Below are 26,895 nucleotides of genomic sequence, written 5' to 3'. Positions count from 1 at the left end.
AACACAAGCAGGGGAAGTGGGAGAGGGAGAAGCAGGCTTCCCGTGGAGCAGGGAGCCCGATGCAGGGCTCGATCCCAGAACCCTGGGATCATGACCTGAGCTGAAGGCAGACGCTTAATGACTGAGCCACCCAGGCGCCCCTCCCTATATATATTTCTACCCAGGTAGCATCAGGTTACAATGAGCATTACAGGCAAACTCAGAAGGGAAAATAAATTACAACCATGGGCTGATCACTCATCCTCTTTGGACCTTAGTTTCCTTCTTAACAATTGAAAAACCTGACACTGATGATTTCTAAGGCCCTCTCCACATTTGGCATTTTATGACTGAATCCCAAACAATGAAATTTCTAAAACAGAAACATGAAACCCAAGGGGTGGGAGTTTTTTAGTAATCTTAGAATTTCAAAGCTAAAATGGTTCCAGGGAGTTCACCTAATGTGACCTAAAATAACTTCATCTCTTTGAGCCTTGATTTCTATATCTGTAACATGGGACTAACAAACCCTGTCTTGTCAGGCTGCTAGGAGAATTAGAGCTACTATCTGCCTACTTGTAAAAAACAAGACAACAGGCCCAAAATGGAATTGCTTATGCTAAGTTCCACATCACCAAATGGAGACTTAATTACAGGTTTGGCTCTCTCAGGAATGGAATCTTAAACCAGTCAATCAGGAATCACGGATCAGCACTAGTGAGGTAATCTGCCTAACAGACCCCCTGAAACCCACTAAAGGAAAGTAACTTTGCAACAACCAACCTGTTTTTTTGCCTAGTAATAACTTCCTTGTTCCTCCTCCTTTCTGCCTGTAAGTCTTTCATTTTTACAATTCCTCAGAGCTCCTCTCTGTCTACTAGAAAATAAATCTTAATTTTTTTAATTTATGTATATTTATTGAAGACTAATTGACATACAATACTGTATTAGTTTCCAGTGTACTACACAGTGATTCAATATTTACAGACATTATGAAATGGTTACCACAGTAACTCTAGTTACTGTCACCACGGTCAACTCTAGTACATCTGTCACCATACAAAGTTGGTATAATATTATTGACTATATTCCCTACCCTCCGTGTTACATCCCCGCATCTTATTTTATAACTGGAAGATTGTACTCTTAATCTCCTTCACCAATTTCATGTGTTCCCTCCTCCCCTCTGGCAGCCTTCAGTTTGTTCTCTGTATCTGTGATTGGCTTCTGTTTTGTTTTGTTTGCTCATCTGTTTTGTTTCTTAGATTCCACATATGAATGAAATCATACGGTATTTGTCTCTCTCTGACTTATTTCACTTAGCATAATATTCTCTAGGTCCATCCACGTTGTTGCAAATGGCAAGATTCATTCTTTTTTATGGCTGTAAACTCTTAAAATTTTTAATGTGCCTCAGTTTATCTTTTAACACTACCCTATGGAAGGTGGTCAATAAATGGCAGCTATCATTTGAGCTACAACTCCTTTTATTTTTTAAAAAAGATTTATTGATTCATTGATTTATTTGAGAGAGAGAGAGAGAGAGAACGAGTGGAGGGGAGGGTCAGAGGGAGAGAGAGAAGCAGGCTCCCCGCTGAGCAGGGAGCCCGATGCGGGGCTTGGCTCTATCCCAGGACCCCAGATCATAAGCTGATGCTTAACTGACTGAGTCACTCAGGCACCCTTAAAAGCTCCTAACTTTTAGATAAAAAGAAATGACTGACCCACAGGTGACCAGGCTGGTACCAGATGCCTAATCTCCTTAATACCTGATCAGCCTTCTCTCATCTGACTCCTTCTCAGAGTCAATTTCTTTTTTTTTAAGATTTTATTTATTTATTTGATAGAGAAAGACAGCGAGAGAGGGAACACAAGCAGGGGGAGTGGGAGAGGGAGAAGCAGGCCTCCCGCTGAGCAGAGAGCCCGATGTGGGGCTCGATCCCAGGACCCTGGGATCATGACCTGAGCTGAAGGCCAACCCTTAACGACTGAACCACCCAGACGCCCTCAAAGTCAATTTCTAAGTACAGGTTTCCCCCACTACCTGAAAGTAGAGCATTCTTATGAAAACTTTCAGAACCCAAGATGGCATAAAGAAGAAGAAATCACCAGTAATTTACGTGGAAAAATTTTTGAGCATTCCCAGACCCAAGCAAATAACCTCTCTTAAGTTTTCCTGATACCTTAAGGACACATCTTGATAACAAAAGCACAAAATAAATTGAGATAAAGCACAGATGCTCACAGACACAGTTCAAAGCCATGGCACCTTGATGCCGAGATGCTGAGCATAGTTCGGTGGGGGAAGAAACTTGTGCTCAGGTGCACATTGCTTCAATGATTTGCTGCAAAACAAACGCTGAATGCTATTTTTGCTTTTTGCCTTTTTTCTTGTAAAAAACAAAAATCCTCTTCAGATTTCTTTCAGTTGGCAAAACAGTTACTAACGTAGGTCTTTTGTAAAAGCAAAGTAGCATAACTCAAACTTTCAAAAAGCAAAGGATACTTATATATGATCTCCACTCCAAGCCCCAAACGTCTACTAATTTTCAACATCTTAGGGCCTACCAGCAATTACAATAAAGAATAAGAGAGAATACCCCAAACTGCTATCTAAACTTAAGTGTTAAGTGCTTCCAAAACTGGGAGCAAGAAGACAAACTTTCCTTTTTTTTTTTAAATTTTTATTTAAATTCAATTAATTAACATATAATATATTATTAGTTTCAGAGGTGGAGAAGTCAGTGGTTCATCAGTCTTATATAATACCCAGTGCTGGGTGCCTAGGTGGCTCAGCTGGTTAAGCGTCTGCCTTCAGTTCAGGTCATGATCGCAGGGTCCTGGGATTGAGACCCACATTGGGCTCCCTGCTCAGCCGGGAGCCTGCTTCTCCCTCTCCCGCTCCCCCTACCTGCCACTACCCCTGCTTGTACTGTCTCTGTCAAATAAATAAAATCTTAAAAAAAAAAAAAAAACCCAGTGCTCATTACATCACGCGCCTTCCTTAATGTCTATCATCCAGTTACCCCATCCTCCCACCCCTACTCCCCTCCAGGAACCCTCAGTTTGTTTCCTAGCTTAAGAGTCTCTTATGGTTTGTCTCCCTCTCTTATTTAATCCTGTTTTATTTTTTCCCTCTCTTCCCCTATGATCCTCTGTTTTGTTTCTTAAAATCCACATGAGTGAGATCATATGATAATTGTCTTTCTCTAATTGACTTACTTTGCTTAGCATGATACCCTCTACTTCTATCCACATCGTTGCAAATGGCAATATTTCATTTTTTGATGGCTGAGTAGTATTCCAAAGACAAACTTTCTGAAATTGCTTTCTTCACCCTTGTTTGTATGTTGCTATCATGTGATTAAAAAAGAGTGGTTGGGGGCACCTGGCTGGCTCAGTCGAAACATCATGTGACCCTTGATCTCAGGGTTGTGAGTTCAAGCTCTACTTTGGGCTTACGTTTTAAAAAAAAAAAATCAAAGAGTGGCTAAGGAAGGGCTGAGTTAGTAATTTCCTGTAATTCCTTCTCCTAGGGGAGAAAGAGAGAGAGAGAGAGAGAGAGAGAGAGAGAGAGAGAGAGAGAGAGTGTGTGTGCGCCCGCGCACGCATGCAACCCTTAAAAATAAGAATCTACGAGGGCAATTACTTACTGCACCATTAAAAACTACACTAGAGGGCGCCTGGGTGGCTCAGTTGGTTAAGCGACTGCCTTCGGCTCAGGTCATGATCCTGGAGTCCCAGAATCGAGTCCCGCATCGGGCTCCCTGCTCAGCAGGGAGTCTGCTTCTCCCTCTGACCCTCTTCCCTCTCGTGCTCTCTATCTCTCATTCTCTCTCTCTCAAATAAATAAATAAAATCTAAAAAAAAAAAAAACTACACTAGAAAGCACACATCAGATAGAGAACCAAATGCCCCCTTAAGAAAAGACGTTAAGGAGAGGTGGGTGAGGGGGGTTGGGTAACTGGGTGACTGGTATTAAGAAGAGCACTGGGTGTTATATGCAACTGATGAATCACTAAATTCTACCCCTGAAACTAATAATACACCATATGTTAACTAAATTGAATTTAAATAAAAATTTCAAATTAAAAAAAAAGATGTTAAATTCTCTTTAAAAGTAACTCAATTGTTACCAATGATAATGGATAAAAAGAGAAAATACTGAAACTATTTTGTCATCATGACATGGTTTATTTTCAGGACGCCTGGGTGGCTCCGTCGTTGAGCGTCTGCCTTCGGCTCAGGCCATGATCCCAGGGTCCTGGGATTCCCCCGCACTGGGCTCCCTGCTCCGCGGGGAGTCTGCTTCTCCCTCTCCCCGCCCCCGCCCCCCGACTTGTGTTCCGTCTCTCGCTGTGTCTCTGTCAAAGAAATAGATGAAATCTTAAAAATAAAAAAAAAGGTTTATTTTCATTCAAACTGCATGTTAAGGAAAGCAGTATATTTGATACATTAACGAGGACAACTTTATCTCATAAAAAAGTCTTTGGGTGTTCCTTTTAAAGATAATATTTGTTTGGATGGGAATGTGTGTATATGACATTAAGAGTCGATACTTGAATAAAAAATTGTTTTAAGTAAAAAAATAACATTAATACTAATAGTACCTTGAATTTCTCTAGTGCTTTGAGATTATAGACTTTTGCATACATTTTGACTACGTTTTCTTCCTCATAACAACCTCAAGGCAAAGGTGGGTCAGTTATCATGTTACAAATTAGGAAACCCAAGCTTATGCATGACTTGCTCAGCCAGTAACTGGTGGAATGGCCTCAAACTGAGGTCATCTGGCTCTTTTTCAATGTTTTCTTTCACTACATCATACTGCTTTATGAATCTGATATCACTTCATGTTTTTGTACTTCCTTTTTCGTGTACTTTGTACATTCACAAACACAGATGTGCTTCCAAGTGGCATCATAACTCCAAATAAACAAGAACACTTTGGGCTCTTGGTTAACAAGCAGAAGAAACCTTTCTGAATCTACCTAGTTCATATTTATCTTACTGTCTTTTTTTAAGATTTTATTTATTTGAGAGAGAGAGAGAGAGAGAGAGAGTGTGTGTGTGTGTGTGTGTGTGCATGGGGGGGAGGAGCAAAAGGAGAGGGAGAAGCAGGCTCCCCACTGAGCAAGGAGCCCAATATGGTATTTGATCCCAGGACCCCAGGATCACGACCTGAGCCAAAGGCAGATGCTTAATCAACCGAGCCACCTAGGCTTCCCTTTTTGTTTTTCATTATAAAGTTTCTCAAAGAGTGGAGGTAAGGGGCCAGGACACATGCTTTGGTAAACAGATTTTGCCTTATATCAGTTACTGAACATTTGGGGAAAGGAGGACGTAGGATTTGAGTAAGATAAGAGAATCTCTTGGTTTTCTATGGTGCCTCAGTGGGTAACTAGAGTCCATTTTGCAAGCCTAAAGTTTACTGGTTCAAACCCTACTTTGAAGAATGTATATTTTGGGGCCTTGTTTGTTTTCTTTTTCAGATGCAGTTCATTTAAAACTCGTATGAAGTTAAAAAAAATATTCCCAGCATTCTCAGTATTGGGTTCAAGAATGAGACTTTTCTTGTGTTCTGTGTTCATAAACAGAAGCAATGTGTGTTGACAGAGCTGGTGCATGTGATTTGGAAGGTCAGAGTCTGTTTGTAAACTGTAACAGGAGTAATGAGAGATAAACATATTATCAGTTTACACCCAGCCTCTGCTGAAACACCAGGGTAACATATTTCTACATTTTCTGACTCTTCCATTCTGACTCCCAGCAGAACTTCTATTTATAGAGGTTTATTTGATTCTTGAATCTCAAGCTGAGCATTCTATGTCCTTTTAAAAAGTCATAGAATTCTGCGATGAATTGTCCTCACATGTGGGTGGGGAAGGGAGGGAGCTCTGGCCCTTGGCAAAAATCTCTATGGGTAATGTTATAGATTACTCTCCTGACCATTACTGGAATTTAACCATTAAGTTTCAAGAAACTGTTCCTTATCTTTCATTATTCCATTCACCTTTTCTCTAACATTCAAAATACACTCTACTACTATTGTCCATTACCTGCTAAAAAAAGACAGTATCTAAAAAAACTCAAAAGTGTATTACGATGTGGACTGTCTTTCAAAGGATTTGGGGTTTTTTAAAGCATTGTTCTTTTAAAAATAATTTCACCTTAATATTGTTCCAGGAAACCAAATGGATACATTTGCAAATAGCTAGGTGTGGAGAAAATGTATTTCAGCTCTTGGGTAGGTCTAGCCCGTCCCTCCAACCTTTTTTATATCTTTTTATCATAAAATAAAACACAGAAACAGAAGACACTATAAAGGAAATGTTCACCTTAATAAATTATTCTGAGGCAAACACCCTTGTAACTAACTATCACCAGGTCAAGAAACAGAACTTTGCTACCTCCCCTCAGAAGTTCCTTCCAAGTAAGTGTCCCCTCTCAATCACTCCCTGCCGTCACCATCTTTTAAGTTACCATGATCCTAACCTTTATAGTATCACCTTCACTTTTTTTCTTTAATGGTTTCTCCACCCAAATGTTCACCCCAGACAGTATAGTCTCTCCCCCAAGACATACAACACACTTCAAAAATTTTGTTGAAATCTTTTAAGTCATTTTTTTTTCAACTTAACTGTTTATCTCTTGAAAAACGGAGACCCTTTGACTTGTAGAGTTTCCCTGTCAGGACTTTGCAGATTGCATGATCATGGCACAGTTCAACGTATTCCTGTGTTTCCTACAAACTGGCAGCTGGATCTCAAGTCTGCATCAGATCTAGGTTCGATCTCTTTAGCAGCATTTTAAGTGGTGGTGTGGTCTTCCCTCAGGAGGTACATAATGTCCAGCTCTCTTTCTATGATCTTAGGAGCTGCTGAGGCATAATGCCTATATCTATTAATTCACAGGGAGTTAAAAAACTGGGATATTCTATCATTTCTCTTTTACTTAATAGTGGAATACTTTATCTAGATTCACTTCTCCTTATCTCTTATTTGATTACCCAAATAACCAAACATAACTTTTGAACGTTCCTTTAGTGGAGAAATCCTGCAATCGTTATGTACATAATTCTCTTGGGATCCTATACCTTTGGATTGTGCTATGTGTTTGTTGAATTTGCAGGTGAGACATTATAAGTGAGACTATAAGGTTCACTGAAGTTGTATTTAAGCAGATGTATATTTAAAAAGATCCAGTAGCAAATTCTAGCCACTAGAAACTTAAAATTCATGATCCTCTGGTTGATTGTGTTTTCAAGATCCAGTCTTTGTTTCCAGCTGCTCATTAGCCTTTGCGGCTTTCATGAAGTGATTGTTAACAAAGGTGAACTGATAGAGCAAAGGAAAAAGGATTCTTGTGAATCTATTTTGCAGGGTTCCAGCCCCTCTCTAGAAAGTCAGAAATTAAATACTTACATCTGTATTTGAACACAATTTTGGACTTCCAAATGAAAGTGATTATTCTTTCAAAAAGTCTCATTCTACATGTCTGCAGTGATCTAGAAATCATATAACCTAAATCATTTAGTTTTAAAAAATGCAAATATAGGGGCGCCTGAGTGGCTCAGTCATTAAGCCTCTGCCTTCGGCTCAGGTCATGATCCTGGGGTCCTGGGATGGAGCCCCGCATCAGGCTCCCTGCTCGGCAGGAAGCCTGCTTCTCCCTCTCCCACTCCCCCTGCTTGTGTTCCCTCTCTCGCTGTGTCTCTCTCTGTCAAATAAATAAATAAAATCTTTTTAAAAAATGCAAATATAATTACTTTGAGTTCAGAAATCTTGGGATTTTTGCATTGTTTTTACATTTACTACATATGATGTAGAAAGGATAATTAGTTTCTTATGCAATAACTGATACCAGCTATTACTTTAAAAATATTTTCATTCTAAGACGGAGTTGTTTGGTGTTGACAGCTGAAGGCATTTAAGGTGCCTCCCGGAAGCTCTCAGGAGTTCAACTGGAAGCAATTAGGGAGAATTACCATATGCTCAGTGGGTGCTGAACAAGAATTTGGGGGTCAGATGATCCAGGTTCTCAGCCCACTAGCACCACTCTGTAGTTTAATGACCTTAGATACTTAACTTGTTTATGTCTTGTTTTCCTCATTTGTAAATCTGAGTAATAAAATCTATCCCCCAGGGTTGTTGAGAAGTTTAAGTGATGTGAAATACTGGAAAAGGTGCTTTGTAATATTTTCTGGTAGTAGACAGCATATTCAAGGAGATTTAACACAGTTAATCGGATGAACTGTATTGCCTTTTGAATTAGCCATTATGGCAATGGAAAATTCCAGGTCTGCCAATTTGACATTAGAAAGGGTTTCAGCTTCAGATACAAATGCATCTGAGAGATTCAGGTTTGGAGAGGCATTAACTTACAAATGAATGATAAAAATCAGCATACACTGGTGCTTTCTATGAATATATATTTCTCATACTTCATCTCCTTGGTGTCTACCCCCCAAAATTGCTAGATCTGATATGCTATTCATTACATGAAAGTAGAAACAAAAATAGAACAATTTAGTCTTAACTATTAATTAAAAGACACAGTCATTAGCCTGATTGTCTGATCTTCGTGCCAGATTTTTGTGTTACAAATCTGCACAGAGAAAACTTTCCAGAAAGGAAGAATTTGCTTCAAGAACTATCCTGCAGGAATATTAAGGTTTTCTTCCTTTCCTTCTTTTCTGCCCTCAGGCATAACATTACACTTTATAGAAATGGAAATAAAGGTATTAGTTTGAACAATCCTCTAGGTTACTTTGAATGTAAAGTTTGGATCCTAAAATCCTCGAAGACCTCTAAAAGTCAAATTATAATGAGAAAAAATGTATAGCTTCAGTTTTTAAAGTTAAAGTTGTTGACCCTGATAACGCAGTTTTGCTCTACAAGTATCCAGCAACCATTTGCAACCTATTAGAATGAGAGTCAAAACCATTTCCTCATATTCCTTCCACTTCAACTCTAATCCTCATCTTTGGCCTCAAATTAGTTTCTAGAGACTTTTGTAACAAAGAAAAAGTTGACTCAGAATTTAAGAAATCGTGCTATTAATTTACACGGTTTTCAACAAAACTTTTAAAAGATTTTATTTTTATTTATGAGAGGGGAGGGAGGAGTAGAGGGAGGACAAGTAGACTCCCCCCCCCTCAGCGGGGAACCCGACGCCGGCTTTGTCCCACGACCCTGAGATCACAACCTGAGCAGAAACTTGAGTCCCACGCTTAACCCACTGAGCCACCCAGGTGCCCAGTTTTCTGCAATTTTAAAACTGTTTGCATAATAAGTATAACTTTATAACTTTTTAAAAATACAAAAGCCACTAGAAATCAGGACAATAAGGACTGATACTATTTCCTTCATGTTTTCAGCACTCGTTTTATAGGACATGGACCATACCTTAATATGTTTGAGTGTTGAAATATTTTACTCGTAACACAACCAATTTTCCAATAATTTGCTTCCGGTTGATTTAAAATTTGTAATTCAACTTTGTTTGCTATATCTACCATGTGGTTTCATGAATTCAAAGTTTGAGAAAAATGTGGGTGGTTTTTTTTTCCTGCTTTGATCAGAACGCAAACCCAGGATAGGGGCTTCTAAGCAAAACGTGTTTAAGGAACTCCGTTATTCTTACTACATACCCCCTTCCCAGATGCGTGGAGAGATCGAGGCTCCACAATCTTCTTTGAGCATTAGCTGTCCTGGGGCTGCGGGAGATTATTTTACAACTCAGGTAACTACCTTTAATAATTGAAAGGGGGCATCCGCGGCTCAGAAATCGAATCCACCCCAGCAGTGCAGGTGCAAGAGCGTCCTCCTTCGGGCGGGTGGGCGTGTCGGGAAAGAGAGAGGGCACCTATCAGCGGCCACCCCAGGCGGCGGGTCCGAAGCCCGGCCTTCCCGGCGTGCCCCGCGCGCCGAGGGGACTCTTAATGTGAAGCGCCGGGTGACTCAGCCGCGTGGCCGCGCCGGCCAGGTCGGGGGGCGCGCGCCGCTGCGGCACGGCGGGTCCCCGCGGCGGCTTCTCGCGGCGCCGTGTGCGCGCGCCTCCCGGGCGGGTTCAGGGAGCGTCAGGTAAGTGGGGCTCGGAACCCGGTAGGGCGAGTGCGGAGGCGGGCAGGGCCCGGGCTTTGCCTTTGTGTCGGGGGGGGCGGGGGGGGGGTGGCGTCTCCTTAGGCCGCCGCTGGGGCGGACGCCCGCCGGGTCGGACCCCAGTTGGAAGGCCGCGGGACTAAAATCATTGCGAGGAAAAATCCTCAAGTGGGTTTCGGCCGCCCGTTTTCGTGCTGAGGATAAAGTCTTACAATCCGGGAAAGGGGGTGTCACCTTATATGGAAATCGTAAACGCAGTCGCGGGGACAGCTAAAGTGTAACTTGACTGTTTTCTGCAGGCCTGGGGTGTTTTCATCCCACCAGCAGAGAAATGACGGTTACCGCGGAGTGTTTCTTGATAACGCATTTGCAGACGCCTTTTTTCCTGGCAGTTAATGGAACTCATTAAGAATCAGGTAGTTCGGACGGACCTCTTGACAAACTCTGTCTGGAGCGGAGAGTGCGTCTTGCTCCCTCCCCACCCCTGCTTCAGAGTCTTCCTTCTCTGCCACCCACAAATTACTGGCTTTCATTAGTAGCTCTGAGTGCAGAAGAGCTGGGCAGAGCCTTAACCGGGGATCTTCTTTTGTTTTAAGAGAAACCGTACTTTTTATAGCAGACAGTGACTTCAGGTTTACAAGCCTAGTTCTGCACTATCACAAAACAAAACAAAAAAAAAACCTCTTCTATTTTGGAATTTGTGATTCTTCCTGAAAATTCCTGGGTTGGACCGGTTTATTTTTAAACAAGAAGCCAGTGAACAAACACGGTAAACAAGGCCTTGGAGGAACTCTTTAACCAGTTCGTGAAAATGCATTTTCTAGGCCCTTTCATTGTGCCCCTATGAACTGTTAGACAACTAGCTGCAGCTGTGACCTGAGAAATTGAGGGGTTTTTTTAATGGTCCCCAAAACAAAATGGTGTAGTCAAATGTAATGAATCCAGAGTCAAGAGAACCTCACCTCCGTTCCTATCCCCGTCCCCACCCCCACTCCCATTCTGGGGTAGTAATTCTCAAATGTAAGTTTGCTCCTTAAAAATGCCAGTACCACTCCCAGAAATTTGATTCTCGAGATCTGTGATGAGTCCCTGAAACTGCGTTTTAAACAGGCACCCCCTTCCTTGGGGTGTTAGGCCACACTTTGAGCCACACCACCATAGGGCTGGCCTGAGAATCTTTACAACTGCCCAACTCCGTCATCCCTTTGTTGATTTACTCTCCCCTCCCCTCCCACCAGTCATAAGCCAAGAAGCTGGCCTCTCCAAAGGGAAACTTAAGCTAGTGTTTTCTTGGACTCTGACACCAGGGTAGGAAATGACTTGCATACATATTCTGACATTGCCTTGGTGGGTTAGAGATAGCCAGTGCCTATTGGTCTGCTTCCAGTATCCTCAGAATTTACGCAGTGCCATCAGGCCACATCTTCCCATCCCAACGAGCTCAGTGTCAGTCTTCCCGTTAGAACCAGGGCAGCCAATGCCATGTAATTTCCATGGACTTGAGTCCTCAGATTTCATGGTACCTAGCGGTACTGGTAGCATTTATGAGAGCTTTCAGTTCAGCTGAACTCAAATTCAGTGATCAGATACCCCAGTAATGCCTATTTTGTGGAAAGCCTGTAGGGGCCACTTTATTGCAAAGATGGCACACAGTTGCGCTGCTCCCTTGAAATGGAAATGAGGGCTAAGTAACCTCTGCTGCTAAAAGCTTTTTCTAGTTCCTCTTAAATAGATATGTAGGGGTGAGGTTAGAGTTAGGCTGTTTGACTTCTGTTTTTGACATCTTTTTTGTCTCCTATCTCTTATTAATCTTTTTCTAATTAGTCCACAAATATGTCTTTCCTTCTATAGCCCTGGACTTGCTGATTATTGTTTCTTTCCCCCTACCCCTGAATCTGAACATGTCTGCCCCTCCTTGGCTAACCTGGAGTAAAAAGTTTAGGAAAGTTGTTGGAATGCTGAATGACTTCTAGTGGGAAGACCCAGAATTGTGAAAATATGAAGCCTAGAGATATAAGGAAACCTATTACAAATTTATCTAGTGCAGTCCTCTCATTTTTCAGATAAAGAATCTGAGAGATGAGATGGCAGAGGTGAGGACCCCTGGCTCCTAGCCCAGTGTTCTTCCTGCTATAAGTCTTCTCAAGAAAAATGCTTCAAAAATTAAAAAGGTCAAAAGAAATTCAGTTATAAGTAGAGAGAAAATCTAGAGACTTCCACGTGACTACAAAAGCAGTATTTTCTGGAAGAATGGAGAGTGAAGGAGAATGTGATGTAACCATATAAATCATGGAGTGGGAGTACTAAAATAGGACTCTGAAGTTTGAAATAGTAAAAGTTCAAATAAGAGCAAACAGTTACCTTGTAATCCCAAGAGACATTACAAACTTAATATTTTTTAAAAATTCAGTAAAGGTTAAGATAAGTACATTGGTGAATTTTTATTAAATATTAGATGTTTGAGCAATGTCCAGAATGTTTTGAAGTTGTATAACTATACTTGCTCTTATTGATGTTATTAGGTATTCTGTGGGAGACAATATAAAACTGATCTAACTACTAATCTGATTTAATATATTAGGGGAAATGAGATTAATGAAATAGTATATGCATTTCTGGAATGTAGGGAGGAAATAAGAATGGATGAAAAAAGTTTTTGATATTTTGAGGAGGAGCGCCAGCACACATGCGCATACACACATGTGGGGGAGGGCCAAAGGGAAAGGGAGAGAGAGAATCCCAAGCGGGCTCTATGCCCAGTGCAGAGCCCGATGCAGGGCTCAGTCTCACAACTTTGAGATCATGACCTGAGCCAAAACCAAGAGTTGGACGCTTAACCTACTGAGCCACCCAGGCGTCCCAGGAGAACCTCTTGATATTTTTGCTTGGAGTCCTCAAATTAAACATTGTTGGATTCTCCTTGTATATTCATGAAAGTAGAATTAGAAGGGTAAGGGCTTAATAATTAGACATTATGTGCCAGACACTGTACTAAATGCTTTTATATCCATTGTCTTATTTATCTCCATTATAGAGCTGAGGAATCAAAGGTGCAAAGAGCTTAAGTTTGCTCAAAGTCATACCCCTAATAAGTGGCAGAGCCACTGTTTAAACTTAAATCTGCCAGCCTCCAAAGCCATTAAGATATATGCTCAATAGTGCCCTCTTTATACTTCATTGGGTGGTAGTTCAGGATATGGGCATTGAAGTCAGTCTTTCCTAGGTTCAAATCCTAGCTCCTCTATTTACTAACTTGGATAAAGTACTTATCAGTTTCTATGTCTCTGAAACGGAGGTTGTTGTAGTTATCTAACTCAGGGTTATTAGGGTCATGTTAATTCATGTAAAGTGCTTAGAACTGTGCTTGACACAGTAAATTCTCAGGAAATGTTGGCTTTTTTTTATTTCAAGATATTCTTTAGATTCACATTGTCCTTCCTACTGTTAAAATGCGAAGGCTTTATGATAAGTATAAACTTTATCTCTGTTCTTACTAAAACAGGTGAAGCCTTACAAAAATTTTGGAAAATACTGGGGTATAGTGCAAAGATCCGTGACTGGGGCCAGAGGGTTTGGTGTCTATTTGTTTCATAGAGAAGGTTGTAAGGATCAGATGAAGTTAACAACTCTGAATGAAATTTAAATATTATTTGTATAGCATATACAGTTATTAAAATTAGAGGAAAGTTGCAGTAAATTATTGACAAGATTATTAAAAGAAAGTTTGGCTTCCTTAAAAGAGCTAGTGATTTACAGTTCTATAGGAAGATCACAGTCTCTACCATAAAACCATATAAGATTCCTTCCATGTGTTTGTCCTAAATCTCTTTTTTGGTGGCAGAGCCTGAAATTTAATTTTTGCAGGTTTATCTGTATAGTAGTTTGCTAGGGCTGCCATAAAGTATCACAGGCTGGCTTAACCAGCAAATTTAGGAGGCTGGAGATCTGAGATCAAGATGTCAGCAGGATTGGTTTCCTGTGAAGCCTCCTTGCTTTGTAGATGACTCCTCCCTGTGTCTGTGCCCTCATTTCCTATTCTTAAAAATCCTGTCCCACCCTAATAACTTCATTTCACCTTAATCACCTCTTTAAAGTCCTTATTTCCAAACAGTCCCATTCTGAGGATTTAGGAGTTGGGACTTCCAACAACACAAATGTTGAGGGGAACACAGTTTAGCTCATAACAATTTGTTTAGGGAATTATTTTTTTAATTTTTTGTTTAGGGAATTATATGCCAGGTAATCTGAATGTTCCATTGCCCTTATTGTTGAGTGCCCTGTGCCCTGGGTCTCAGGCGGCATCCTTTATCCCTGTGCCTGCCTCCCTATCCTAACTTCCACCTGTTACTTAGAACCATGCTTGCCGTCAAGTACCCTAAGAAACACATCATGCCTCTGCATTAAGTCATTGCTTTTGGATTTAAAGCAAGAATCTGCTTGAGAAACGATGCCATATATTTAATCTAGTAAATTCTTAATTTGTTTGGTAAACATATTTCTTTTTTCATCTAAGTGGAAGAATTTGGAAATCTCTTATGTAATTTTTTTAAAAACTTCTAAAATTTTTTCTTAAACTGTTTTAAGCCTTTTCTAAGGGAAAAAAACGTTCTGGGACACCTAGGTGGCTCAGTCAGTTAAGCATCTGCCTTTGGCTCAGGTCATGATCCCAGGAGGCAGACACTTAACCAACTGAACCACCCAGGCACCCCGTAATATGTGTTTTTTAAATTGTATTTTATTGATTATTCCAAAGTCTCTAAAATAAGTGTTAAGACATTTAAAATGGAAAAAAAGAAAAATGTTTCTAAAACAGGGAACTCTTCAAGGAAATGTTAGAATGTTTGTTTTTTTCTTTTTCTTTTAAGATTTTATTTGTTTATTTGTCAGAGCACAAGCACACAAGCAGGGGGAGTGGCAGGCAGAGGGAGAAGCAGGCTTGTTGCCAAGCAAGGAGCCCAATGCGGGACTCCATCCCAGGACCCTCGATCCTATAATGTTTTTTTCTTAGAAGAGGCTTAAAGTCTGTTTCTCCCTCTGACCCTCCCCTCTCTCGTGCTTTCTCTGTCTCAAATAAATAAAATCTTAAAAAACAAAAACATGGACACACACACTACAATTAAGGGAGAATAATATTTTCAGTCTTTTTTTCTATGAATATATTTATTTCAACATGCCTTTTTTAAACCTAATAAATAAACATATTTCTTCTTTCATCTAAGTGGAAGAATTTGGAAATCTCTTACGTAGTAATATATTTTTAAAACTTCTAAAATTTTTTCTTAAACTGTTTTAAGCCTTTTCTAAGAAAAAAAAAAAAACGTTCTGGGACACCTGGGTGGCTCAGTCGTTAACCGTCTGCCTTCGGCTCAGGTCATGGTCCTGGGATCGAGACCCGCATCGGGCTCCCTGCTCAGCGGGAAGCCTGCTTCTCCCTCTCCCACTCCCCCTGCTTGTGTTCCCTCTCTCACTGCCTCTTTGTCAAATAAATAAAGTCTTTAAAAAAATAAAAATAAAAAAATACTGTTTCATGCTACTTTAGTTATTAATCTAAAACCTACTTCTTAGTCTTTTAATGCAGTGAATTATATTGATTTTTAGAATGTTAAGCCAACCTTCCTTGTAATGTATTATCCTTTTTTATGTACCTGGATTTGATTTTTTTTTTTAATGTTTAGGATTTTTGTGCTTGTGTTTATGAGAGAAAATAACCTCAGAAAATGAAATGGGAAATATTCCTTCTTTTTCTTTTTTTTAAGATTTTATTTATTTATTTGACAGAGAAGAGAGATAGCGAGAGCAGGAACACAAGTAGGGGGAGTGGGAGAGGGAGAAGCAGGCTTCCTGCCGAGCAGGGAGCCCGATCCCAGGACCCTGGGATCATGACCTGAGCCGAAGGCAGACACTTAATGACTGAGCCACCCAGGCGCCCCCCTCCCTCCTTTTTCTATATTCAGGAAGAGTGTGTATAAGATTGATGTAATTTCTTCCTTAAAGATAAGGAAGAATTTGCTAGTCAAGCCACTTGGTCCTGGAGTTTTCTTTATGGAAAGGTTTTAATTATGGATTATGGTTCTGTGTATATATATCACAATAATATATATCCTTTATCTATAAATGCACATGCAGGCGCACCTATATATATGTTAAGATATTTATCACAGGGAGTTGGCTTCTAGAACTGTGGGGACGGGGCTAGACCATCAGGAAGAGTAGGTTGCAACTCTGGACAGGAGTTGAAGCTGCAACCCACAGGTGAATTTCTTCTTTCTCAGAGAAGCCTTAGTTTTGCTCTTAAAGCCTTTCAATTGACTGAATCAGGCCCACTCAGATTATCTAAAATAATCTTCCTTAATTAAAGTGATTCTAGACTTTTAATCGCATCTACCACATACTTTCACAGTAACATGGAGATTAGGGTTTTGACTGAACTAAGACTGTAGCTTAAGCAAGTTTACATATAAAACTATCATAGCTTCTCTCCAGTCTTCAAGTCTTGGCTACTTAGTTGTCTGATGCCTTCAAGCAGTTGTTGTTCTGTTTTACCTATTTTTCTGAAGGATTCCAGGCAATAGGACTAAAACCAAGCATGGAAGTTATGGTGGGTGTGGGAGGAAGGCAGACTTCAGCTCACCTCAAAAAGAAGAAAAATTTTTCCCCAAAGATTGCTATTCAGTGAGTGAGCAAAGCAAGAGACTTTATTTTTGGATATTTTTAGGTAGCCTGGACTAAACTGGTAGAAGTGTTTTTGTAGTCCTAGGTACAAGGTTATTGGGATCCAGATTTTTTGAGATTCATGATTGTTAAAATGTGGGGGAGGAAATTGGGAGCCCATCATAAGGTTGCCGGGATCTTTGTACATTAAAAAAAATAAAATCTGGCCATCATTTTCTGTCATTATTTCATAAAAGACATTTAATATGAAAATTGAAGGTATAATTTAGGTACAAAGGACTGTCTTTCCCAAGAAAGCATTACAGTAACATATACTATAACTCTTCAGTTCATATTTTACTTATTTTTTTTTTAAAGATTTTTTGTTTATTTGACAGAGACAGAGACAGCGAGAGAGGGAACACAAGCAGGGGGAGTGGGAGAGGGAGAAGCAGGCTTCCCGCTGAGCAGGGAGCCCGATGTGGGGCTCGATCCCAGGACCCTGGAATCATGACCTGAGCCGAAGGCAGACGCTTAATAACTGAGCCACCCAGGCGCCCCAGTTCACATTTTAATATTTTTGAAATCATGATATATCAAAATCATGTATATATCTAATATGCTAGTACTTTTTCCTACAAACCTGTTATTAGATTGATGATGTCCCAGTCAATGTCCAGTGTCTTTGAACTGGAGTGATTTGTCTGTGTATATGTATATTGCATTGTCCTCATTTCTGCTAAGAATTCACTGAAAACTTTTGACACTAATTGGTACTGGTCCTTGAACCATCTTCTGACAGTGATTTTGGGTTGTCTCCAGAAATTTGAACATGTTCTGTAGCTACAGTACAGCTCCATGGATCTCTCCCCTAAGAGCTTCAGCTCTTTCTTGCTATACATTCACTTCACTTTTTCCTATAAAATGGCCTACTGTATTGACTAATACACTTTTAAATTTTTTAATTGCACTGCCTTGCACTGTTCCTTTTAAGACATTGCTAGTAGTATGTCCCTTGGATATTTCCTGGAAGTTTACCAAAGTAATCTTTAATTGTATCTCTCTTCCTTTAAAGGATTTTAGGTTTTTAACAAGCAGAAGAGTGTCCTGGACATTAGGAACCTCACCCTGGAGATTGTGTTATATGTTGACTGGCTTTTTCTTAGGAATACTAAGCTTTGCCTGGTCTGTTATGTGCCTTGGATTGTTCTTAGCTTAAGGTGTCACTAGCATGACTATAACTAGTTGAATCCAATCAAAACAAACACCTGCGTGGAAATTATAGAATTTCATCTATGCAGTTTTTAGGTAATAAAGTTAAAAGTTAAAGCAGAATTAGCGAAGATCTTTGAACTCTGGGAATTCACACTGTAAAATCAATCCCCATGTGGAGTCAGTTGTTTTAGAAGTCCTCTCACAGCCACTATTTAAACAGAAAAGGTGGTATGTATGCCCATTATTGTTCCAGTGAAGTTGTATGCCCAGGCCCCAGATTTTGGGCTTGGGATTATATCTCCAAACCTGTGCAACTTAGGTAGAAATCAGGAAGTAAATCAGACCTATAAGAAGAGGTAACACGATGATAACTTACAATAGACGGTGAAGCCAGAGACTTGGGTTTAAAACCTTGCTCCACTATTTATTAGCTGTGTGACTGTGGGAACTTTCCTTAACCTCTTTCTTCCTCACCTATCAAATGAGGGTAATAATGGCACCTACTTCATAAAGTTTTTTGACTGGGACACCTGGGTGGCTCAGTCGTTAAGCGTCTGCCTTCGGCTCAGGTCATGATCCCGGGGTCCTGGGATCGAGTCCCACATCGGGCTCCTTGCTCAGTGAGGAGCCTGCTTCTTCCTCTCCCTCTACTGCTCTCCCTGCTTGTGCTCTCTCTCTCTCTCTGACAAATAAAAATCTTAAAAAAAAAAAAAAAAAAAACACTGAAGCTTAATTAAAAAAAAGTTTTTTGACTATTTTTTTAAGTTTTTTTTTTTTAAGATTTTTTTTTTTTAATTTATTTTTTGACAGAGCGAGAGAGGGAACACAGCAGGGGGATTGGGAGAGGGAGAAGCAGGCTTCCTGCTGAGCCGGGAGCCCGATGCGGGGCTGAGCTGAAGGCAGATGCTTAACGACTGAGCCACCCAGGTGCCCCAGGTTTTTTGACAATTAAATAACATTTATGGGGCGCCTGGGTGGCTCAGTCGGTCGGTTAAGCATCTGCCTTTGGCTCAGGTCATGATGCCAGAGTCCTGGGATCTAGTCAGTGGGGATCTAGCTCAGTAGGAAGCCTGCCTCTGCCCTCCCCCCACCTCCGCTCGCTCCCTCTCTCATGGTTTCTGTTTCTCTCAAAATCTTCTAAAAATAACATTTATAAAGTACTTAGAACCATATGTGGCACATGATACGTGTGAATAAAGTTTATGGCCATCTGTACTTAAGATGTAAGGTTTGTAGCAATTTGACATATTGAACAATCTCAGCTGATTCATTTGTGATTCTAATGTAGAATGTGTTCTTGAGTACTTGGGTTTTAGATTTGATTACTAGTTTAAGGATGGAAGAAAACTTTGCTGTTTGAGAGTTGTAATATTTAAGAACTTCTTGAGAGAAACTAGGTTCATCTGTTTAACATTTTAGGATTTACCAGAATTTTTCCATTACTTAAAGATTTGCTTGGTAGGCAGTTGAAGTGCTAAAACAAGAAAAGAGAATATATGAAGATTATAGATATAGTTTGAAATATTTGATGAAAATACCAAACTTCTAGGATAGTGGTTATAGAGTATTTAATATATTATCGTGTTTTCTATTTTAAACTGGGTGGTAAGTATAACAGTTTTTATTTATATTGCTTAAATCTTTTTGTTTCTAGTACAGTAGTTTTTTAATTAATTTGATAAATTTGTAAAAGAAACTAAGGGCAATCTTAATTATAAATTGAACACAAGGTCTTAAGTCTTAACTTAAATCCAAGTAATTATAATATAGTCTTTTTGTGCACAAAACCTGTTCTTGGACATAAGTTATATGGACAAAAAGGTACTGAGGGTAGTAAATTGGGGATGTCAAGTAGAAAAGACAGGAAAATATATCCAAGCAATTATGATCTTGTCACTACTGTCATTGTGCATTTATCTGCCAGCCTGTTAGCCTGGCCTCAGCAATTCATAGGGGAGAAGGAAAGAAAAGGGAAGTGGAATCAGCTCCAGCCTTTCTGTGGAATTGGAATGTCCTCTTCTCTCCTGCATCTCTTCTCTCATTTCTTCTACCTTGGCTTTCTTCCAAGGTAGAAGAAATACGGAACGGACATCTGTCTGCCAACAGACATCTTTGAATTTTATGCCTTCCCCAACTTGTGTAGTTTTTGCCTTAAATTCTATTTTGAAGGCTATAAACAATAGCTGCACCAACTCTCTTTTGGGTATGTCTTTTTCCATCCTTTGCCCATTTTTCTGTTAGGTTAGTTTCATGCATTTTCCTAAGCTCTCATTGAATATTGTGATAACAACTCTGTGTAGTCTGTTGCAGATACACTTTTTCAAACCTGTCTTTCTAGGATCCCTTACCATACAAAGGTTTTTAGTTTTTTTTGTTGGGGGGGGGGTTGTAGTTAAATTTGTCTTTTCTATTTTAGCTTTTGAGTTTTTGTTCCTGATTAAAAAGGCCTCTCTACTCCAAGATTGTAAGTCTCTTAGAATATTCTTCAAAAAGAATATTGCTGTGATTCAGTCTCTCATCCATGAAATGAAAAGTTAAACTAAATCATTTGTTCTCAAACATACCCAGCCCACAGGATCACCTGAAGAGCTTGTTAAAAATTCATTCTCAGATCCTACCCCAAACTTACTGAATCAGAATCTCTGGGGAATGGAGCCCAAGAATTTTTTTTTTTTTAAGATTTTATTTATTTATTTGACAGAGAGGGAACACAAGCAGGGGAAGTGGGAGAGGGAGAAGCAGGCTTCCCGCTGAGCAGGGAGCCCGATGCAGGGCTCGATCCCAGGACCCTGGGATCATGACCTGAGCTGAAGGCAGACGCTTAACGACTGAGCCACCCAGGCGCCCCTAAGAATATGTTTTTAACAAGTTCTGGGTGATGCTGATTGTCAGCTAAACTTGAGAACCACTGGACAATATAATCACTAAGGTCTCTTATTCCAAAATATTACTTTTCTGTATTATAAAACTCTTGTGTTTTGAGTTTTCTCAACAACTAGATTGTAAGCTCTTTGAACATAGGCAGGACTATGTCTTCTTAAGTACTACCCTTCTTGCCATTAACCTATTAAGATCCTGTTACTTCACACTGGGACAATTCCAATAGCCTCTTCTTTTAACTATTCTAGTCCGTCTGTGGCTGTATTTATCTTGAAGCATTCATCTTCAAACATTTTGAACATGAGCCTTCTGTATATAAAAACTTTGGCCACAAGACAGAATTCTGTTTTCTTTGTAATTCAAGGCCTCCATAAGCTGGCTCCATCTTGTTTTTCAACCTTACCTTCCCCCAGGGTTTTATATATAGTCCTCTGGGTTGTGCATTGTACAGCTCCTTAGGTGATGGTATACATGGGGTTCCCCGCAGTTGTAGGATACGATCATGACCCTGATTTCTGCCATCCTTTTTCATTAACCCTTCACTCTAGCCTGATTGGTCTCCCACCCCACCCCCCTTTTATATAGTAATAAGGCCTTGTTCACGCTTACTTTCCTGCCTGTTAAACGCCATCTACACTGTCCGGCATGCCCTTCCCTCTTTTCTCTATCGAAGTTCTACATATTAACATCTACAGAGTGGAGTATTACATAGTAATAAAAAGAATGAGGATGGTTTCTAATCATACCTTTGTAGTGAATTCCAGGATATATTGTTAAGTAACAGTAGCAAAAGACAGCACTTGATATAGAGGTCCATCTTTTGTATAAGAAAAAGGAGTTATGAATTTATACGTATGTATGCATTTTATGCTTATTTCTTCAAAGAGAAACATGAAGGATAAACAGAAATTAATAAAACTGGTTATCTGTAGGGAATAGATGGGGAAAGATTGGAGGGAAAAGGGAAGGGAAAGATACTTTTCTGAGCATGCTTTTTTTTTTTTTTTAGATTCATACATTTATTCTGGGGTAGGGAGACAGAATCCCAAGCAGACTCCCCACTGAGCATGGAGCCCCACAGGGGGCTCCATCTCACAACCTTGAGACCAGGACCTGAGCCGAAATTAAGAGTTGGATGCCCAACTGACTGAACCACCTAGGTGCCCCATAATACCTGAACTTTTGAACCATGTAAAGGTTTTACATATTAAGTATAAAGAGAAATGAACCTAACCTACAGACATATAGAGAAAAAATAAATTGAACATAGCATACTGATTGTACATCCCTAGTGGGATGTACTTTAAGGACAAAAAGAACTCCCCCCCCCCCCATTAGACACTTAAAATTTGGTATATTTTTATTGTTAGTAAATAGTTTAGTAATAATATTGATGTTAAAATTTTCAAACTAGTTTATGAACCAAGAATTTCATTGTGAGGGAAAAGATATACTAATTTAAGAAAAAACTATAGTGTTGAATTTGAGTTGAAAATATTAGTATAAATTCATAGTTGTTTAAAAAAAAAAAAGTTCCCAACTTTGTCCATTGAAATGGCCTAGAAGCAATGACACCCTAGTGGCTATAAGGACAGCTAGTGCTCATATCCTGATTTATGAATGCCATTGCCCACTAAAAGGAAAAAAGATTTCAGGGACAAGTGGCTGATTCCAGGTCTGGGGTAGAGATGGTAAAAGCTGAGCTTAGAGAAATCTTATACCAGAAAATAGCCTCAAAAGCAAATAGAATTGTGTTAAAGTGACACAGGACGATGGCTTGAAGAGAACCCCACCCGCCATATTTGCGGCAGTTTGAACCAAAAATTGGGGACAATTTAAAAAGAAAATTATGGTAATGGATTATTATACTAGATTAAAACAAATCTTTTTTTTTTTTTTTAAGACTTTATTTGACAGAGAGCGAGTGAGCACACTAGCAGGGGGAGCAGCAGGCAGAGGGAGAAGCAAGCTCCCCGCAGAGCAGGGAGCCCCATGCGGGGCTCGATCCCAGGACCCTGGGATCGTGACCTGAGCCAAGGGCAGACGCTTAACCAACTGTCCCACCCAGGAACCCCTAGACTAAAACAAATCTTTAAGTTCATAATGGTACTTAGGAGAAATGAGGGAAGAGTAAAGAAAGAGTTCTACTTCATGGAAGACTGCTATACAGCAGATGTAGGATGAATTACACAATTAGAAAGCCATCATTTTGTAGCCCCAAATGTAATAACTGATTCAGGCAAGAATCATCAGTAGATTGCTAAAACCACTGGGTGAAAGGTTATTGGGAGATAGGGTATTACATCTCTCTCTACAATGAAGAGAGATCTGGAATCACCATTTAGTGATCAAACTTACCCCTGTAGTGGGGTAATCTGGCATTATGTGCCTCTAATGTGATGGTGTTTAGAAGGATACAACTGCCATCTAGGGTCATATTCTTGTTTAGACACAAGAAAATGTTTTACTTAATGGAAATAGATCCAGGATGTTGGAACTGACCTAGACTTTTTTAAAATGTCAATTTCAGGGGTGCCTGAGTGGCTCAGTTATTTGAGCTTCCAACTCTTCATTTCGACTCAGGTTGTGATCTCAGGGTCGTGCGGTCATGAGATCAAGCCCTGCACCCTGCACAGGGCTTCTGTTTCCCTCCCTTTCCCTGTCTGTACTCTCTCTCTCTCTCAAATTTATATTTTTTTTCAATGGGGGGAGGGAATATGTAATATTAAAAGAGAACAACCAAATGCAAGGAATGGGCCTTGATTGGATTATGGATCCCAAAAAAAAGGCTATAAGAGAAAATACGAGGCCAAATTAGTAAATTTGATTATGGATTATATGTTGAGATTACAGAATTGTTCATTTTCTTAGATGAAAATGGTACTGTTGTCTTTTGTAGGAGAATGTCATAATTCTTAGACTATGTGTACTGAGGTATTAGGGATAGGAAATATGCCTATCTGTAACTCTCAGGTGATTTGGAAAATGCGTGGGTAGAGGGAGGAAGCGTGAGTGCACACAAATGAGACAGGGTGAACATTGGTACGTCTGAGTGGTATATATGAGTGTACTGATTGTAATTTTTCCATTTTCCTGGAGATTTGAAAAGTTTCAGAATGAAAAATTGGGGCAAAAAATCTTATCTTCAGAGCCCAGCACAGATTTTGTCTGATGAAGACTTCCTTTTCCCAACCACACTAGCTAGAGGTGATTTCCTTTTTTTTTTTTTTTTTTAAGATTTTTATTTATTTGACAGAGAGACAGCGAGAGAGGGAACACAAGCAGGGGGAGTGGGAGAGGGAGAAGCAGGCTTCCCGCCGAGCAGGGAGCACGGTGCGTGGCTCCATCCCAGGACCCTGGGATCATGACCTGAGCCGAAGGCAGACGCTTAACCGACTGAGCCACCCAGGCGCCCCTATGCTTATGATTTTTAAAGTCCCTATCTTTTTTTTTTTTTTTAGATTTTATTTGTTTATTTGAGAGACAGAGAGAGAGAGCACGAGAGGGGGTTGGGTCAGAGGGAGAAGCAGACTCCCCGCTGAGCAGGGAGCCCCGATGCAGGGCTCGATCCCAGGACCCTGGGATCATGACCTGAGCTGAAGGCAGACGCTTAACACCTGAGCCCCCCAGGCGCCCCTAGAGGTGATTTTCTCATATGAACTTCTATGACTTTTATGTTTCTCTTATGATCCCCAAACCTAAATGCACATGGGAGCTGCCTGAGGAGTTGACTTTTTTTTTTTTTTTTAAGGAGTTGACTTTTTTAAGAAATTACAAACTCCTGGACCACACCGTAAGCCTGTGGTGGGAGGATAGGCCTGAGAATCGAACCAGTGTTTTTAGAACCACTCATCCTGTATATATTAGTTTATTTATCTTTTTCCCATATCCCCACCTAACCAGCGTGGGAGCTTAGGATCAACCCTGAAGTTGTTGCTCAATCCTTTGTGTCCCTCATTGCTGGCCCACAATGTTATGTGTGTTCCACATGGTAGATGTTTGGTAAATATATGCTGACTATACATGTTGACTGACTTGTTGATAAACTGAAGAGATTACCAGAAACCTTTCTGAATTTTGAGAAATTAAAAAAGAAACCTAGGGGCACCTGGGTGGCTCAGTGGGTTGGGTGTCTGTCTTTGGCTCGGTCGTGATCTCAGGGTCCTGGGATCGAGCCCCGCATTGGGCTCCCTGCTCAGCGGGGAGTCTGCTTCTCCCTCTCCCTTTGCGCCCCCCCCCCCACTTGTGTGCTCTGTCTCAGATAAATAAAATCTTAAGAAGGAAGGGAGGGAGGAAGGAACCTAACTGATAAAAGTGTTTAGTTAATACAAAAGATTTATTAGAAGGCTGTGTAGTTTTGGGGCGCCTGACTGTCTCACTCAGTAAAGCACACAACTCTTGACCTCAGAGTTGTTAGTTCAAGCCCCTCATTGGGTATGGAGCCTACTTTCAAAAAAAAAGAAAGCTGTGTAGTTTTTAGTTCTAAAATTACAGGTTTGGTTTAAAGAAATAACATGTCTGTTATCAGTAAATGTTTGAAATTAAGAGTTAACAGTGGTGTCATTGAATTTTATTACCTCTGCAAATGGACATATTCAAAATCCAGTATTCTTTTTTTTTTTTTTTTTTAAGATTTTATTTGAAAGCGAGAGAGGGAACACAAGCAGGGGGAGTGGCAGAGGGAGAAGCAGGCTTCCCGCAGAGCAGGGAGCCCGATGCGGGGCTCGATCCATCATGACCTGAGCCGAAGGCAGACGCTTAACGACTGAGCCACCCAGGTGCCCTCCAGTAGTTATTCTTAATATAAGAAAAAAAACAGCTACACAGAGATAGAGGGCTGTTGGAATTGAGATAAGGGATGATGTGGTAGGTAGGTAATAATGCAAGAAAGAAACAAGCAGAGATTAAAAAATGTTTTTGAATATGATTTTTAATAAGCTTGAAGCTAGGTTTGAATATATGAATAGTAACAGCTAACAATTTTTTTAGTGTTTACCATATGCCAGAGATTGTGCTTGATCCAAAGTATTTGTGATCCTTAAAATAGCTCTTCTAAATAGATATTATCAATTTACAGATGAGAAAATTGAGTCTCAGAGAAGTTAGTCATGTGTGCAGATTCATATAGCAAATAAGTGGTGGAATCGAGAACCGAACTATGCCGTCTGGTTTCAAAGCACTTGCTGGCAAATATGGGCGGCGGCATAGGGTATGGTTAAATATAGCTTCCCTTAATTTGAGACTTTAAGAAATGGTATGGTAAATGGGAAAACATTTTATAGCATTAGTTCTGTGAAAAGAAATAGAAACAAAAGATAAAGCAGTTAAGGGAAAGGGGTTGATCTTTACTAGGGATTCATTGCTTAGGATCATAGGGAGAGTATATAAGAAGGGCATGTATAAAAACCTTGACCAGGGCGCCTGGGTGGCTCAGTTGGTTAAGCGACTGCCTTCGGCTCAGGTCATGATCCTGGAGTACCACGATCGAGTCCCGCATCGGGCTCCCTGCTCAGCGGGGAGTCTGCTTCTCCCTCTGACCCTCTTCCCTCTCGTGCTCTCTATCTCTCATTCTCTCTCTCTCAAATAAATAACATCTTTAAAAAAAAAAAAAATAAAACCTTGACCAGTATTCAAGAAGTGCAGTATCAGGAGTCCTTTTTCTGCACAGAAGTCTTCTGGTATAGCTGCAATTTTACCCTAGACAGCATAATCTATCTTTAATGCTTATGTATTCATATGTGTTAAAATAGCAGAAGTAAACTTAGGTTTTACTTTGAAATTAAAAATTTGATTAAACACTGTCTCAACAATAAACAGCAAAATTGTCATAATATTAATAGTTTTCAATTATCCACACATTTTTAAGATTTCATTGGAATGAGTTATGGCAGTAATCTTTTCAGGTAAAATGAATTTTTACTTCCTATAATAAAAGTTGGAACAAATGGGCGCCTGGCTGGCCCAGTCAGTGGAGCATGTGACTCCTGATCTCAGGGTTGTGAGTTCAAGCCCCACGTTGGGTGTAGAGATTGCTTAAAAAATAAAATCTTTAAAAACAAAGCTACAT

The 26,895-nt window shown here is 40.1% G+C and overlaps 2 protein-coding genes across 4 annotated transcripts in view; one reads left to right on the top strand and one right to left on the bottom strand.

Annotated features, from left to right (window-relative positions):
* The window catches only part of PXT1 (peroxisomal testis enriched protein 1), an 85,617-nt gene that overhangs the window by 38,081 nt on the left and 20,641 nt on the right, over positions 1 to 26,895 (bottom strand). The gene's annotated exons all lie outside the window — the stretch shown is intronic.
* The window catches only part of KCTD20 (potassium channel tetramerization domain containing 20), a 37,265-nt gene continuing 20,316 nt past the window's right edge, over positions 9,947 to 26,895 (top strand). For 2 of the 3 annotated variants that reach the window (XM_025862288.2, XM_025862285.2), the window contains exon 1: positions 9,947 to 10,064. The gene's annotated coding sequence lies outside the window, so the exon portion shown is untranslated. Of the gene's footprint in view, positions 10,065 to 10,381; positions 10,499 to 26,895 lie in introns of those variants that run through there. The other variant, XM_025862286.2, reaches the window with a different exon arrangement.

The sequence above is a fragment of the Callorhinus ursinus genome, unplaced genomic scaffold (assembly GCF_003265705.2).
Source record: "Callorhinus ursinus isolate GAN/ISIS: 27379988/994484 unplaced genomic scaffold, GSC_fseal_2.0 scaffold59, whole genome shotgun sequence".
Taxonomy (NCBI): domain Eukaryota; kingdom Metazoa; phylum Chordata; class Mammalia; order Carnivora; family Otariidae; genus Callorhinus; species Callorhinus ursinus.
This window is presented reverse-complemented; position numbering and strand designations above follow the sequence as displayed.